This window comes from Heterocephalus glaber, unplaced genomic scaffold (assembly GCF_053883595.1).
Source record: "Heterocephalus glaber isolate CG9 unplaced genomic scaffold, H.glaber_assembly_v1.0 deba00001762, whole genome shotgun sequence".
In the NCBI taxonomy this organism is placed as follows: Eukaryota; Metazoa; Chordata; class Mammalia; order Rodentia; family Bathyergidae; genus Heterocephalus; species Heterocephalus glaber.
In genome coordinates this window covers 1,024,851-1,039,758 of record NW_028258459.1, presented here as the reverse complement: position 1 = coordinate 1,039,758, position 14,908 = coordinate 1,024,851, and positions in this window count along the sequence as shown.

Sequence of the window (14,908 nt, the reverse complement as noted above, 5' to 3'; positions counted from 1 at the left end):
AGCCACACCTCAAGCATGAATAAATGCATCAAGAGTGGAAAGAACTACCAGCAGCCAGAAACACGACAACTTCAAGGGGATAAAACAAGAGGAGAGATCTTCTGAGGTACACAAGTTCCCTATGTCCTGCACCCTGTCATCAGGTTTTTATTTGAAGAAATGTGGCATATGGGAACCAGCATATGTCACCCCTTGTGGAATCCATGTGATATGATAGTTTTGTAGCATCATTAAAAAGTCTAACATTATGAGAATGTTCTCTAAGAGTCTCTAAGGGACCAATAAAAACACATAGTGGAGGAAGGCATATTAGAGGACATTTTGCTGAAAGGCATAAATTTTCACATATGAGATGCAGTTTTCAACAGTCTCCAAAGCCCACAACTGGGATTGTTCTCCAATGAATCTAGGAGCCAAACTGTTGTCTTTGAACCCTGAGCAGGAGCAAAGCTCTAAAGCCCTGTGTTCTAGCTCTAATCTTGTAGCCCAGGAAAGAAATCACCAGCTTTCCCTTAGCTGGCAGCCTGGTCCCCACCTTGCTGATGAATTGGGGTTGTTACAGCTGTGTCTGGATGTCCCCTCAAAGCCTCATACAGTCATAGATGGGGATTTTTCAGAGGTGGCAGGATCTAGAGTGTGTGATGCTAAGATCAAGGGTCTGTGATTACTAAACTAGTCCACTGATTGGTTTGGCACAGTTCTGGGTAGGATTAAGGGTGCCCCACCCTGAGTGTGAGCGCTACCTGCTATAAGGGTGGGTAACCTGGATACAGTATAAAGGAACAGAAAGAATCTGCTTGCTGCCTTCTGCCTGACATGAACTGTTTCCCCTATGCTATGCCATTCTGCTTTGGAGCCAGTCGATTATGGACTAAAACCTCTACAAAGTGTAAGCCAAAATAAATCTTTCTTCCTTTCACTTTGGGTGTCAGGTATTTTGTCGCAGCAACCAGAAAATTAAGTAGGACCAGGGCTGAGCACTCATATGACAGAGCAGTCTTCAGAACACAAACAGAAACCAGGCTGACTGATTTCCACCCCAGCTCTACTGTGTGACCCAGAACCACTGCTAAAGTCCCCAAGGCCTCATCAGGAAATGTGAACCCCACCAACAGCTTATCCAAGAGCCTATTCCCAGCCTCCAAGAGACTCTCAACAAACAGGGTTTGGCTACTAGGTTCTACCTGCCTGGCCAGACTCTAGCCCATGCAGTTCCAGATCCAGCCCTCCCAGCTGGGGAACACCTACAGCAATTACTGACTCTCCTGAGCTCCAGGCCATGGATTGTAGATTTCAAGGAGATGTCATTTGGGCCAGTGAAATATTTCAGTTATAAAGCTGCAGTCTGTGGCATGTGGGGCTTTGGTCTGTGCTCAGGCAATGCCCACCCCACTGACTGACAGGGGCCACGCAACAGGGCTTCATGAGCATCTTCCTGAGAGCCCCTTCCCTGGCTACTGTGACCTGTACAATTCTGATTTTCCATTTCTAATGGAACTGGTTTTCTACCTCAATAAGCTACTTAACAAATACATTCCTAGAGGAATGCAATAGCAGGCTGGAAGTAAGGTGGCATAAGAACTTATCACATCATTGTCAGCCCATGGTAGGGCCCAAAGTAATATACAAAATTTTCTCATCTCTTTTTCCTATGACATTCTTGTGGACCAAATTCATCCCAGACTTTTTAGCCCATTGAGTCCTCGCTGCTACCCCAGGGATAGTGTGCTATTGTTATCTCCAGTGTACAGATGCACAACCTGGGGCAGGGAGAAGGCTGTCACTGGCCAGCAGAGCTGGAAGCCTGGACCCTTAAGAACTATGCCACACTTCACCCAAATAGGTCCCAGCCAGGACAGTGGGGTGAGCTGCTCAGCTGTATGCTGTGAGGGTGATCCCATTGTATCTTCACAGGCAATGGAGACTCCTGGGGGTCATGAGGCAGAGAAGCAGGGGTGACCAGGCAAGTGAGAAAACCAATTTTGCTCCAGGAAAAAAAAGTACAGTTTACAATTCAGGGTCCCAAAGAGTTTTAATGCTATTGCGGCTAGCTGCCAAGTCTGGAGTGAGTCCTTTGGGCCATCACCTGAAGGATTTTATTTAAGCCCCAACAATGCTAGGTTGTGGCTTGGAATGTCCTCATTTTATAGAAGGAGAAAACATAAGTAAACTAAGGTCACAACACTAGTCCATGGCAATGACAGGGCTCACACCCGGTTCCAGCCAGTATAACTGCCCCCTCACTTGGACCCTGTGCTTTGTACTGACTTAGTGAAGAAGAAAATGATTGAATATATGGCTGCAGCAAGCACAATAAAGTACCCTGCATGCCACACTTGTCTGTGCTGGCCCTGGGGTAACTGCTCCAGCTTGGAGGCCAACTGGCTTCGTGGAACCACCTCAACATCTTGCCTCCTTAACATGCACTCCAATCTCCATTCAGATCCCTCGAGGGGAGAAAAATGGAGAGCTCAAAATGAGACAAAGACCTAGCTCTGGTAGGAAAGATTATAGATTTCAAGAAGAAGTCATCAGGCATCTTTGCATCCTGTCAGAAGTTCCCCAAGAACCCTCTGAGGAACAGAGCAGGCTGCACAACAGTCATTTGGAGCAGGTTGAAGTGTCGGGTCCCTTGTAGCTTGTTTCCTGCCACATTTTCTATTCAGGGCTTGTATCCAGACAGTGGGTGCCACAGTGCACAATACAGCTGGACAGACAGACAGGTCTCAGCTCATCCCTAATCTCTTTCCACTCAGCCTGCCTGCATCTGCCAGGCTAAGCTTACCTTCTCCTGCCCACTCCAAGGTCTCCTTGAAGTCAGACCATCTTTTCTCTCCTGATCAAGTCGCTGTCCTCTGCTCGCTCTCCCCCCGCTACCCCAGACCTACTCTCATGTCATCTCTGGCAGGCACTCAATTCCATGAGCAGCATCTGAGAATTTTGATGTTAGGTTAGCAGGATCTTGGAAACTTTCTATCCCAATAAGGGCTGGAGAAGGGGAAAGAGACTTTGGGCTAAAAGTGAAAGCAATGCCCGGGGAGAGAACATTCAGAGAACCAGAAGAAGACTTCACACGTGACACACCCCCAGACCTTCTGAAAGTCAAGCTCTACATTTGCCAGAAGATAGCATTGTCCATCTCTGATCTTTTATCCCCAAGAATCAGTGGTGAGTGAGTGCTGATGACAGCCCAACAAAGTGAAGGTACTCAATCCCACTGAACTATATACTTATAGTGGTTGAAATGGATATATATATATATATATATATATATATATATATATATATATCCATGGAGAGAGAGAGAGGGAGAGAGGGAGAGAGGGAGAGAGGGAGAGAGGGAGAGAGGGAGAGAGGGAGAGAGGGAGAGAGGGAGAGAGGGAGAGAGGGAGAGAGGGAGAGAGGGAGAGAGGGAGAGAGGGAGAGAGGGAGAGAGAGAGAGAGAGAGAGAGAGAGAGAGAGAGAGAGAGAGAGAGAGAGAGAGAGAGAGACAGCGCTGAGACTCTGTTTTTTGGAGTTGGTAACCCATAATGCCTCCCAAGCACCATAGCTGCAAATGTCTGGGAGTGCTGTCTGTACATGTTTTCCCAAGACTGTCCTTAGGATGACAAGGCCCTGTTCCAGGGGTTGGATTCCTAGCTTTTCTCACCCTCTGCACTCCTCAGCAACCTTGGAAGTTCCATAGAGGCAAGAGTATGTTACATTATAGGCTTGTTCCCCAGGACTGAATATCATTTCTCTGTGCCCTGGCCACTGCCTATTTCCCCATTCTCACCCACAGATGGACTCAAGCTCTTCATCCTCTACGAAATCTGAGTTAGCTGCTCTCGCCTTTTGCTTGGGAAAATATCATTTTTGCCTTTTCCAACCTCTTTGGCATCTGAGTACCCAGGAAAAGCTTTCATTTTAAGCTTTCTTAAGAGTTATGGTTTATTTCTGTGGTGCACTTAATTAGTCCTGACCCACTCACGGTGCACCCTTACTTTGTCACTACTTTAACATGAGCAGCAGCTGAGCCTCCATCTGTCAGTTCCTATGTTCCGACTTCATGCCCCATCTTGGAGCTCTTGGTACCTCACTCCAGCCACTGTCACCCAGATTGATTCTGGTAGTTTGTCCCTGAAGCTACCAAGTCCAAAGAAAGGTTCCAAAACATATGCCCCCTCTTTTACCATCTCCAAACTAGAATAAATGGCACTCAAATGTCAAAATCAGAAGGTAAAACCCAGTGGCCTAGTTTCTAGGGGCAATCTGAGTATGCACCAGGAAATCAATGAAGTATTCGGAGGTCTGGTGGTCAGGAGCATGCTATGACTCCTCTCTCTCAAAGTAAAGACAAATAATGGTATCTCACATTTCCTACCACTAAGAAGGAAGCACAAGGCCATACAGGCATCTATGGGTCAGGAAGCAGGGAACCAAGGGGTACACTGACCCCACTTACTCGCTCTCCCAGTGATCCACTGGGACTTTGTGCTCCCTGCCCCCACAGCTTTGGGTTCTGTGAGATTACACCTGCACTGTCCAATACAGTCACCATTAGCCACATCTGGCTGTTTAAATTTAAATGAGAACTACAAAATCCGTTCCTCAGTTGAACATTTCAAGTACTCAGTAGCCACATGATGGCTACCTTATTTGGACAGTGTTAGCTAGGCATCCTGGTTCACCAGATGGAATTTGATTCCACCGGGAGACAGTATCTGAGTCCTGTGAAGTGACTTACAAGTTATGGCACTTTGAGTTCTTCAAATGATGGGACCAATATGCATGAAGAAAAGTTACCATCTTGTCAGGGGTTGTTGGGTCTGGTAATTAGAAAGTGGTAGGGATGCTCTTACATAATAGGAAAAGAGAGGGATATGTTTGGTATCTAGGTGATCCACTCAAATGTGTCTTGGTTACCCCTATCTGATTTCTACGATGAATAGACAAGATCACTTTTCATAGCCTGAGAAGGACATGGCAACCAGGGCCTCAAAACCTTCAGGGATAAAGTCCTGCCACTTTCCACCAGGTGAGCCACCAAGAACATAAGAGCTGGCTGGACTGAGGGGAATCTAGAACAGACAGTAGAAATGGGAGGTCATGAATAACAACTGTGTCTCTGAAGCCAGCTTTAGCAATGAGGGTCATGAATGGCCCACTTTTCCATGTGAACTTCCTAAGGACAAGAGCCAACCCAAACAAATAATGGAGTTGTTCTTCAACAAGATGACCTTCCTGTGTGAAGCAAGTCTACCTCAGCACTGTGAGAAATGGACTGTAGGCGATGATTTGGTATCTCCCCTCTCCCACCTTAGACCAGAGATAATCACGCCCTTGACTGCCAAGAGTGATGCTTGACAATGACTTGTAGCTTAGTCAAGGAGTCAATGACGGAGGAGTAGTAGCCAGGTCTGGACCCTAGCCTCCAAGTGGGGCATCTCTGCAGGACCTCCCCAACAGCATATTTCCTCTGAGATGAAATGAAACTTATGTTTCCAGTGTATAACAATACAACTCCACTTTCTTCCCAATTCTACTTCCCTCAATCTCCTGCGTGACTTTCTAGAGGACATCCTTGACCTACCAGGTTGAGCTACTGTTAAGTGGCTCTGGAAATCCAGTTGTTCACTCAAAAGGAAGCTTGCACCTTGAAGGCTGCCCCTCCTCATCGGGTGGAGGGCACAGTTTGCCCTAACATGCTCAGGACTGACCCTGGTCAGCTTCCTCCCAGAAGGGAACACTGCCTGGTGCTGCGGAATGGCTGCCCACTGAGCCCTGGGCAAGGGCCAGCCAGCTGGCCATGGAGGCCCCCTCCCTGAAACCCTCTCAGAGGCCCCCAAGCACAGCAGCAGCCCTGGGTGCCCAGCGACACCATCACGTAGGAGGAGGCAGGCATCTGCTGGTTGGAGGGGCTCGCTGCTGTCTTCCCTTGCCAGGAAGCCGCAATCTCCGGCACCTGAGCAGAGCCCAGATCCCACTGGCTGGCTTTGAGATCTGCATGACTCAGCTGCCAGACTGCTGCTGAGGGCCTGGGGAGGTTGCCTGGTTACCTGGGAGACAGCAGCCACATCTCCCCATGTGGCTGTGATGACGCTGACCTGTGCTTCTGCTTCCTAACAGCAAGCAGTGTGCGCCCCGAGCCGAGTGTCCTTCCTCACTGGCAGGAGGCCCGACACCACCCGCCTGTATGACTTCAACTCCTACTGGAGGGTGCACTCGGGAAACTTCTCCACCCTCCCGCAGTACTTCAAGGAGAACGGCTATGTGACCCTGTCGGTGGGAAAAGTCTTTCACCCTGGTACTGCTCCATGCCCCAGCCTGGCTTCTCCTGTGTCTGAGGGTGGGAGTCCCCTGCTGGGGGTGGGGCAGGGGCTGTCTCTGCAGGGGCCTCTCCCCACAGGCGGCAGGCCTTGCTGCTGCTGCTCACTGCTGCCTTTCCAGGGAGGAAGACCACTTCTCAACTTTGCCTTCAGGCCCTCCTCCAGAGTGCAGAGGGGAGAAAGGGTTTGGCTTCCTTTCAGAAGCTAGAGGTGCTGCCGCGGGGTCCTTCAGCTCCTTGGGCGGTGGCAAGGACAGGGGCTGGGCAGTGGCAGTGTCGGGGACGAGTGCAGCTCTGGGGCTGGCCCTCTGCCCTGCAGGGTCCCTGTCTGTAAGGTTAAGGGTGTGGGGAGGACATTGAGGGCCGGCCCTCCCTGCGAGGTGGCCAGGAGGGCTGTGTGGCTTTGTTGCCTGGCGGGGGGTCTGCTGGCTCTCAGTGAATGATGTCACCAAGAGGAGTGGAAGAGGGTGTCTGTGTGTCCATTTGGGAAGCCACAGGCCTGCGCACAGGGCTGTGACTTTAACAAGTGTCTATCATGGCTCTGAGCCTCCTCCCCTCTGTCCTAATGCCTGGGCCATCCCATGCCACGCTGACCTCATGCCAGGCCTCTGGGCCGGGAGTCAGAACCCTTCTGAGCTGCCTGCCAGGTCCTTGGCCACTCACTGTCCTGGGGTGAGAGACGCCCCTTGGGGCCCTCCCATGCATGTGCTCTCCTCTCTCCTGGATTTGCTCCAGGCTACAGCAGCCCACGGTGAAGCCTGGCACAGACTGATGAGCGCATTCCTGCAGTCAGGACGTCCACAGCTGTGTCCTGAGTGCTTGCTGTGTGCCAAGCCCAGGCCTGTAGGCTCGGAGAGCCCTCATCTGGGGACACCACAGAGCCTGTGGGTGCACCCGAGTCCGCCTTGCGGCCTTTGACTCCTGAGGCCCCACTGCCAGGGTCGCTGACTCCCTTGTCCCGCAGACTTCTCTACCCTCGGCCTCTTAGGTCCCTGCCAGACAGGGACAGCATGACCTCCAAGCTGGCACCCTAGAAGCCGGCCCATGAGGCACCTGTCACCAGCCCTCCCTCGTGGGTCAGCTCCGCCCTGTCCTCCGGGAGAGAGGGGAAACCTGGAGGTGCAGGGCTGCCTCACCCAGCCCAGCCCATGAAGCTGACGAGCTGTAGAAACTGCCTCTTGCGAGCCGAGTTCCCCAGAGCTCCTGCAAACCGCTGCCTGACTCCCCAGCACTGTGGGCAAGAGGGAGGGTGAGAAGGAGGGAAGGTGGGCTCTCTGGCGACCTGGAGGACCTGAGGTGGGCGCCAAGTCTGCTGTCCTTACTGATTGGCCAGAGGCTCCTTTTCACCCGGGTCACCTGGGTCACCTGAGGAGAGCGCTGGGGATGCAGCACAGGCTCCTGCCCTGTTCTGGACACCAGGATCCCTGGCCAGCCAGCTGGGGCTCCTCTAGCGGCCTGGTGTCCCGTGCAGACTGAGCCAGCGAGGTCTCGTGCTGGACTTGGCTCCGACCTGCCAAACACCACAGCGGCAGCTGCGATGAAGACAGCGCAGACCTACATCGGCGCCTGTTCCGCTCCATCCACCACAGCTTTTGGTTTCTTAGGTTGCTTTTCTAACTAAATTCTCTGTGTACAATCCCTGACATGCACTGCTTTTGTAGCAAATATGGTTCTCAGAAGACTTTCTCTTTCATGAACATGGAGTCTTCCCATTGCTCACTATTCTCTTAAGTAAAATTCTTTGATAATACTCATAAAATAAATAATATCATGAGTTTTCTGGTTTTTAAAACTTTTCAGCCTCCTATATCCCAGAAAAGGAGCCAAAGACTCTGATGACCAAAAAATACCAAGTGCAGAGAAACAACAAAAGAAGAAAGGCATTTTAGAAAAGATGGGGAGGAAACAGAAGGGGAGGGAAGTAATGAGAGAATGAAAGGATGAAGAAAGGCCAGCCAAAGACAACCAGGAAAGGTGTAGCCTAGTATGAGAAGAAAACCTTATATAGTAAATTTCTCGACTCCATCCAAACACCTTGGAAAGAACTTTTACCTCTGCCTCCAACTAGGCTAGCAAAGATCCCTGGAGGCCTCAGAGCACCATCTTTGCAAACCTGTAATAACCCTCCCCACCCATCCTTGGAGTGTCAGAGAAGGCAAGCCGAGAGCTGGTACTTTTAACTTCTGCCAGGTGGTAATACGTTCTCATCCCACAAAATGTCAGTACAGGCCTCATGGAGAGCAGAAATAACATCATCTCTAATCTGCTCAGCCAAGGAGAAACCAGTGCAGGTTCAGCTCAGAACCAGAAATCCCACCATTGTGCAAAAATAAGAAGGAGCTCCCTACTGATTTCAGGGACCAACTAAAGCCAAATAGGAATGCTGGACTACTACACTCACCAGACAGTAATGTAGTTGCGCCCCTCCCCTCTCCTCTGCTAAAACCATATTTAAATAATATCTTGAACCTAATCACATAATAGGAAATGTACAGATTTCAATGAAAATCACCCATCATACCAAGAACTAGCAAATCTCAAACTAAATAAAAAGCTACAATCAACAGATGTCTATACCAATGACAGATATTAGAATTATCTGTCAAAAAATTAAAGCAGCCATCAGAAAAATACTTCACTGTGAATTAAGAACTCACTTGAAAGAATCTAAAACTATAAAGTATCAGTGACAAAAACAGAATAAAGAATAAAATGAAAATTTCAGAATTGACAAACATGATCGCTGAAAATTTGTTTCAAGAACTCTATAAGTGGATCAATGACAGAATAGAGAGCACACAGGAAAAAAATCAACAAACTAGAGGACAGAACAATAAAAATTTCTTACTTTTAAAGACTGAGAGAAGGTATACTTTAAAAGAATTAAAAGAGCAGTGTTTCAGAAACACATGGGAGTATAAAAAATTTAGTATCTGTCAAAAGTTTTCCAAGAGAAGAAAATAAAATGTAACAAAGAAATAATTCAAGGAAAGAGTGATTGAAAATTTTTGAAATTTGGCTAAAGATAAGCCTACAGATTTAAGAACTGAACAATCTCCAAATAGAATAAACCCAAAGAAATCCACACCAAAACACATCAAACGTTTTGAGAAGTGAAAACTAAGAAAAAAATCTTAGAAGCAGTGAGAAATGACACCTTACCTATATGAGCAAAATTATTCAAAAGAAGTGGGGAATTTCTCATCAGAAACCATGGAGACCAGAAGGAAGTGGCTGGAAGAAAGAAATTTTTCAATTGCTGAAAGAAAAGAACTCCCAACTCAGAATTCCATATCCTTCAAGAATGAGGAGGAAATCAAGACAATTTCAAATGAAAGAATATTAAGAATTGAATCCAACAGATATAGCCTGAAAGAATACATAAGGAAAGTTCTATAAATAGAAAGGAAACAGTAAGACATGGAATGCAGAACATTAGAATAACAACATAGTAAGCAAAAATATGGGTAAATACCTTTTAATTTCCTTTTAATTTTCAAATTTCTAAATTATGTTTCATGCCTGAAGGAGATACTATAACACTAAATTTGAAAACCATGGACCTAGACCACTGATTTTCAAACTGTGTTCTTAAACAATGCTTTACATTCCTCTACAAGGAATGGTCTGAGAACAGGTTGGGAGGAGAGAAGGGTGAGGCCTTGCCTCAGCTGAACAGCAGCTTTCCTCTGATGTATCTGGCAGGTGGAACTTCTGGCCAGACCAAAAAGTTGGGGGTTTTTGTTTCTTTGTTTGTTTGTTTTGTATTTTTGGTACCAGGGATCAAACTTGGGACCTTGCCCTTCCAAAGCAGGTGGCAGAACCACTGAGCTAAATCCCCAGCCCCTGACCAAAAAGTTTTGAAAGCCATGTTCTAGGCCAACTGATAGGTTTCCTATATAACACAACTGAGATACTCAAAAGGGCATAAAGGTCTTTGTCAAGATCACATTACAGTCCCTGGAACACTGCTGGAAATTCCTGGCATTTACAAACCTCAGGAACCAAGAAAAATTCTTTGGTCAGTGTTGTTGGAATAATCTCCACCCTGCAGATGTAGAAACCAAGACTGAGAACCAAAGTCCCAGCAGGATACAAGACATAAAGGGGTGTCGTGTCAACAAGACGGTGAAGTGAGTGGCATTTGTGCCAGCAGATTTGCAAAAAGAAAGTGGGAAACACAGACAAGTAACATCTAAGGTCACCTAGGAAGGGAAAGAGTTGAAATTCAAACCAGGTCTTCTAGATACCAAAAGTAAAGGCTCTGGATCTCACCTGTATTCTTCACGAGCACACTGACCTATCCATATCCTCTTCGTGCCTCTATGTACTGGTCCAGTGTATGAGTTCCAAGAACCCATTGGATGCAAAAAAGAGAGAGTCCTATGCCAATACCTGAACCTGAGCCTATTCATAAACATCCTTTTGAAAGGAAAATGCAAACTATGTTGCCATACTTTCATGTAATAGGAATCTCTGTCTTAACTTCCCTCATTATTTATTTGATATCCTACGTTATATGCCTTGAGAAAGCTAGGAAGATGAAGGCAGACCTGATTAGAGGAGGGAAAGAGAGAAGAAACGTTTTAGGATGTATTGACCTAGTACTCTTGGCACCTCATTTTACACTCACACTCCCCAAACACCACATCAAACTTTCTGTGCCTGTATCACGCCACCAATCGCCCACTGTGGTTCAAAGTGAGGCTGGGTGTGAAGGCCAGCAGATGGCACCACAAGGGCCATGACAGGCCCAAGCACTAAGGAGTGTCATGTCATCCATACAATGGGCCTTCCCCAGAGCTTTCTCCAAGCATCATTCACGAACACTCTAGTGGGCGCTGCAGGCCACCCTATCTCATCACACTGTCGTCACCCCACCCTCCTCCCTCCCTCCCTCCAAGGCAGCTCGGCCAAGGCTGCGGGTGAGGAGCGCGTGCCGCCAAACCCCACCTGGCCCTGGACGCTGCGCAGCTCGGGCTCTGGGGTGATGCCTGGGCGACCCCCACCCACACGCCTTCTTTCTTTGGGTCGTCAGCAGGAGCCACGCTGCCCAACCCCAGGCATCGTGTGGGCAAACAGACTGCAAGGACCTGACCCCGGTGCCCTTCTCTCCCCTCACGCTCCTTGCAATAGTCCTGGTGACCTCACAGCATCTCTCAAACTTCACTGTGAACTCAGGGACAATAACCGGAAGCCTCACCAGAAGCTGAGAGAAAGAGGCAGGCTTAAGGTAAGTCCAGAGGAAAAGAGCCAGGGCCGAGCCACTGGCCATGGAGGGCTGACCCTGAGCAGCAGGGGCTGCTGCTGACCCCCGCTGGCCCCGCCATCTGCACTGCCCAAGCCCCTCAGAGGCACAGGGAGGCGTTGCGGGGGGCTGACTGGCCAAATGAGCAAATCCATGCATGCTTCTGGGGAGGAGGAGGACGGCTTGCCTGTGCAAGTGCTCATGGTGAGTCCCGGGACAGGGCGCAGACCCAGGCCCGAGTGCGGCCCAGACTCCTGCAGGAGCTTTCAGAGTCCGCCCCACCTGGTTTCCCACCCGCCTTGGCAAATGGGTCTGCTCCAGCCAGGAAGCTCTCTCTTGGGCCTGGGCGGACCTCACCCTCCCGGGCAGCTGTCCCCCATGTCGTACCTAGCAAAATCTTCTTCACTTCAACCCCGGGGGCCCCTGGGGCTTCACAGGCCCTCCCTCACCCAGCGCTTGCAGCTCCTCTTTCATGGCTCCCTAACTCACTTGTCTTGGGTCGGGCTCTGAGGTTCCAAGGCCGGCCTGCAAGATGCCGCAGCAGCCTGTGAGTGACCAGAGGTGAGCGTGCTTGCCAGGAGCCTTCTCCACTCTGCGGCCTCCCGGTGTCCCGTACTGCTCAGATCTGCTCTGTCCGGGCAGGCTGCGCTCCCAGCAGAGGAACAGGCCTCAGATGCCCTGGGAGCAGGCGCCCCGGAAGCACGTGCCCTTCAGCATCCAGCAGTTGTCCAATGCACCAGAGGGGCCACAGCACCTTCCATGAAGCTGGACTCAGGGCACAGCAGGCTCGGTTCTGCCTATGGAAAGAGGCTGCTGGGCCCCTCCCCCTGCTGCTCAGCCCCACCCACTCTCCAGAGCCCAGCATGGACAACATGGCCCACTGTGCGCCAGGCATTAGGACCTGATGCGACCACCCATGCCACACACCGGCCCCTGCCCTGGGTGAACCTCACATACCGGCCCTGCCTGTCTGGCAGGCTGACACTGGCAAGTCGGCCCCAACCTGCTTTCCAACACTGCTTCCTTCCTGCCTCTCCCACAGGTGTGTTAGTCCCAGGAAACCTTTGGCTCTGCCTCCTGGGGACCCGGTGTTTCACGATGGCTCCAGAGCTCTCTAGGAAAGCAGGTGACAGGCTGGTGTCTTGGGAAGGAATCACCCTGCATCTGCCCAGCTGATAATAAGGCTCCACGGAGGGGAGGGCCAAGTAGGTGGCCCGCAGGCAGCCTGGGCACAGGGTGGCAGCCCAGTCATCAGACCTCTGGCGTTCGGTGTGTGCCAGGATGATGTTCACGGAGAGGAGACTGCCGGCAGGTAGGGCATCCAGGCACATGGAGTGAAGAAAATGACAACTCTGAGCACAATGGGAACGGATGGCTGTGACTACTGGGCCTGGACGACCCCAGGGGATAATGAGTGGGGCTGACAGGAGTAGCCCCCGTCAGGCAGGCAGGGAGCAGCAAAGCCGAAGATGAATCACAGGCCTTGATAAGGAGGTGGCCCTCCAAAGACGGCCAGATGCTCCCCAGAGCAGCTTGGGCAGGCCAGGGCAGGAGCCCTGTGGGGGACCTGAGTGCCTGGGGAGTGGGGACTGGGGTGTGCGGAGAAGTCCGAAGAGCACACTCCCGATGCCTCTGAAACTTGCAGCCTGCTGGGGTGCCCGCCCCCAGGGGCACCCACGTGCCCCCACAGGAGAAAAAGTTACTGGAGCCTTCTGCCCTGGGGACGCCCCTCCCAGGAGCTGCCTCACCTGTCTCTGCCGCAGGGACAGTGACTGCCATCTCGCTTGGCTGTGGGACTTGTGGAGCTACACACAGGAGAGCAGCAGGCCACGCAGGAAGAGCTGAGAGCCTGCTGCCAGGCCCCTGAGCAGGCAGGGTGTGCTGGGCCTGGAGGGAGGACAGGGAGGACACCGGAAGAGGAGCAGGAGCGGGATGCGCGCGGTGGCAGGGCCAGGGTCCCCGGAAGGGGATCTGAGTGCGGCAGCCAGGGGCCTGCAGATAAGGGACTTGCAGTACCCTGCTAGGAAACAGAACTTGCTGCTCTGGAAGGCCGGGCCAGGGGCACAGACTCGCCTCGGGGATGGGTGCTAGAAGCCTACAGAGAACAAAGGCCCACACTGAGCAGCCTTGAAAGGCCTGCAGGGCACAGAGGAAGGGAGCCATGAGGCCGGGGAAGGGTCCCCCTGGAACTGGGTGGATGAGTGAGGCCAGAAGACCCCCCTCAGGGGGAATATATTCCCTGAGAGGGCTCAGAGGACACACGGTGCACCGAGGGGGTCAGGGATGAGCCAGAGAAAGGCTCCTCTGCAGGCCGGGTGGAGGCAGAGGAGGCTGCTCTGTAGCACGGCTCACTGTGAACAGGGTGCTTGGCTGCCTCTATTCCCCCTCCTCCCCTGCAGCAGCAGCAGCTGGAGTGGAGGCCAGGGCTGCACTGAACAGCACTGAGCAGCCAGAAGCCAGGCGAAAGGATTGGATGCCGCTGACAGTGGGGAGTGACAGAGACTCTCGGGACCACACAGCCTCCCTAGGGGCACAGAGGCTTCGCACCCAGGTGGGTACAGCTCCAAGTGGACCCCAGAGAGAGCGCGGCTGGGGAGCAGGAGGCAGCAGGAGGCCGAGTGCTGCCACCCCAACCATCAGCTTCTGCCCCTAACCAGACTGCAGACCGGAACCCCACTGACCAGAGCAGAGGCTGGGGTAGGCACCAGGGACACTGCAGCACCATGGCAAGGAGAGACTGCAATGGTCGCACCGCCCTCCCTAAAGGGCCCCGAGGCCCTGTGTGGGGTTACTGAGCAGCGGGGAAGTGGGAATAAGCGGACAGGGCTGCTGCAGTGTCCCAGGGTCGCTGGTATCTGGAGTCTTGGTAAGCTCTGCGTGACAGCCAGCCTCGGGAAGTCCCTGCGCTTACGCTGCTGGACAAATTGGTCACTGGACGAAGGCCAGATGGCCCATTCCCGGGGACCTGTCTGCTAGTCTTGACCTCAGACAGGCTGGCGGGGTCTGTCTGAATTTGGCTCACACTGGCCATAATGAAAAATTACAAGGCAAAGTTGCAAGCTAGCATGCGCTCAATGGGAGAAAACACAGAAAAAGAGGCAGGGAAAATATGCCTAAGTTGTAAGCATCCTTGCCTGTGGAAATGGCCACAGGACAGTTGTTCCTGCTCCTCACTTTTCTGTACTCTCCAAAGCTGCCACAGGAGCTGCAGGTAGACCACTAGGTCAGCTGAGGGCCTCTGCTGAGGACAGCTCACTGATCCCGCAGCCAAGGCTGTGGCTGACAGTGTGTCCCGCTATCTGACTCACTTAGACAAACAAGCTAGGCCTCGGTCACCAGGCCATGGTGTGTCA